At 40.0% G+C, this 2681-nt stretch overlaps 1 pseudogene; it reads right to left on the bottom strand.

Annotated features, from left to right (window-relative positions):
• Positions 1 to 2070: 2070 nt before the first annotated feature.
• On the bottom strand, positions 2071 to 2193 carry LOC118604780 (annotated as a pseudogene).
• Between the last annotated feature and the right edge of the window lie 488 nt (positions 2194 to 2681).

Here is a 2681-nt window from a genome sequence, read left to right as displayed (position 1 = left end):
AAGCACTGAGTCTTCCTTCTCAGATCTATGACGTCTCTTGAAGTCATGAGGGTGAGTGGAGAAAATTCATGGGGGATTGCAATGAATGTAAGCTCAGATGTGGAATTTCCAGTCACCTGAAGGTGAAGAGCGTTTCCCATTGTTCCCCATGTGATATGAGTGCTCTGTGAGATGTTCACAAGCGTTTCATAGAAAAAAAGGTCACTGGAAAAGTGAATTTGGACCTGGATCCTCTTTCCTATAAACTACTAAGTGCAGTTTAGCAAAGTAGGGACTCAGGACCTGCAGAACTAAGTCTGCCTAACCCAGCATTTCCAAACTTGTGACCCCTGGACCTTTATCTCCTTTAGGACATCTGTGAACCTCTCACTAGTATCCTGCGGAAAGCGTTTTGGCAAACACTAGGTTAGGTACTTCCTTAAGGGGACAATAACTAACAGATGGCACTGAGTCAGAGTTTTCGAGTATTTTGTACAATCAAATGTTACATTTAATGGATGTATATTCTCTCCCTGAGACAATAAGCACAGAAACAGTAATATAGGTAGTCGGAGCTCTTTCCTTTGATGGAAAGATCAGGCATCAATGATCCTGGGTTTTTCACTGAAAGTAGCAAAATTAACACAGAGATTAAGTGGGATAAATAATGAAGATTTCCATTCAGATCTAGAAGAAAATATCACACAATTGAATGTAGATTTTTATCCACAGATAATTCTAGCATTTAGAAATGACAGGACCTATCACTGAAGTTTATAAGAGTTAATCAGGATGTAAATCTGTTTTTTAAAACACTTTTTATGGAACTTGAGACTTGGCTTTTGGCGTTTTAGTTTAATACAAACTAATGATTGAATTTGAAAGAGACTTTTGATTTTATTTCTAAGCATCTAAAGCTCTGAAATGCCTTTATGGAAGGTGTTAAACTATTTGCCTGTTGTACAAAGGAACATTAAATTGTAAAAAGAATTACTATAAAGGACTGTGAAATAACACTGTGTGATTCTGTGAGCAACACATTTGGAAACACTGATTGATTTTTATGCCTGTTAATGTATTGTAAGAAGCACAGAAGTGTAGTTTTGTTTTAATAAACCAAAAAATGAACATATTCTCGATGTCTTGCATTTGTAGTTGAAAGTTCCCTACATAATTCATCACACAAACAATTGTTCTTGTTTAACTTTACATAGAACTTTATTAAAATGCATGCAAGAAATAACCGTACATCAATTCATGAAGCTGCAGTGCATGATTTTATTATTGACTCAGAGCTCTTCAAATATGATCAAGCATTGGAGATGTAGATATCTACATTTTAGCTATTGCTATTCTTAGTAAATATTCACATTGCAGACTTATTCTTTGGATGTCTGTAAAAATTCCTTTAAACTTGGTGCTTCTGTCATATTTTCATATGTTTAAGTTTATAAAAGTACGTACTGAAGTGTTGGGTTTTCCCCACTAGTTCATAACAATTGCTCAAAAAAATATCAGTTTACTTTTTCAGTAAGTAAGGCAAGTATATTATTAGAGCACTATTTTCTGTGGATCCTTCAAGATTGCTCAAATGCAGCCTTTTCTCAAGAGTGTGCCCTTTGGAAGGTGTGGTAAGACGTGCCTCGCGATGCCATTCATGACCTTTGGGTGCATGACATGGCTGTGAACCCGACCCCCAGAACCATCCTATCTGTTCTCCACTGGCCTCTCTATCTGAATTTTGTGCCTTAACCCCTCTGATTTCCTCTGGGATATCATTGCCCTGACTACGCCCTCACCCTTTTGTGCATTTATCCTTTTTTTTTTTGCTTTAGCAACTTCTCTTACTGCCCCCGAACATGACCTTCTCTTATCAGAGCAAAATTCTGACTTTTACGACCAATCACTCTCTTCAAGTGGATGTTGATTTTAAAGCCTAGTCTCTTAATGTTTAGTCCTATACTTGCTGATTTTAGACCCGTTCATTCCTTTTTTCTTTTCTTTTTTTAGGGAAGGCAACCTTGGTTGACCTCACAGATTGCAAGGACCTTATCAGTTTAAGATCTCTTCTTTTTATTTTTTTATTTTTTACGCCTACAGCACCTGGTCTTCCTAGGTGGTCTCCCATCCAAGTACTAACCAGGCTCGACCCTGCTTAGCTTTCAAGATCGGACTGGATTGGGCTCGTTCAGTTAGGGCGGCATGGCCGTAGACCGTTCGTTCCCTGTTTTAATACCTCGCCGTCCGTCTTCAACACGTGTATCTCCTAAGATTCCGACGGACCTGCTCGACAGTTGCAGAGCAGTTCTCCCGACTGCCGTCTCAGCATCCGTGGTGCCCTCCCCACGGCCTGGCTTCTCCCCGAGATGCTGCTTTTGCTCCTTTGGGTCCCGTGGCCCTCTCATCTCCTCTGCAGCCTCTTTCACGACTTCGTTCTTCTCCAACGCTTCTTGCCTCTCACCCTTTACCAGATGGTCCCAGCGTTGCTGCCGGATCCTCCGATTAAGAGACAACCAATTTTGGTCCAAAACTTGTACTTTTTTAAATATGAAAACACCCAATTTTTACATGTTGGTACAACAGACTGTGGATTATATGAACTGCCTCTCTGGGGACATTTCCATTTGTCAGCTCATGTTTTCTGGCCTAGGATAAAAGTTAATGAAAGGACCCATTCAAAGTACTCCCTCCAGGAGCCGGAG

This window comes from Rousettus aegyptiacus, unplaced genomic scaffold, assembly GCF_014176215.1.
Source record: "Rousettus aegyptiacus isolate mRouAeg1 unplaced genomic scaffold, mRouAeg1.p scaffold_m13_p_6, whole genome shotgun sequence".
Taxonomy (NCBI): Eukaryota; Metazoa; Chordata; class Mammalia; order Chiroptera; family Pteropodidae; genus Rousettus; species Rousettus aegyptiacus.
This window is presented reverse-complemented; position numbering and strand designations above follow the sequence as displayed.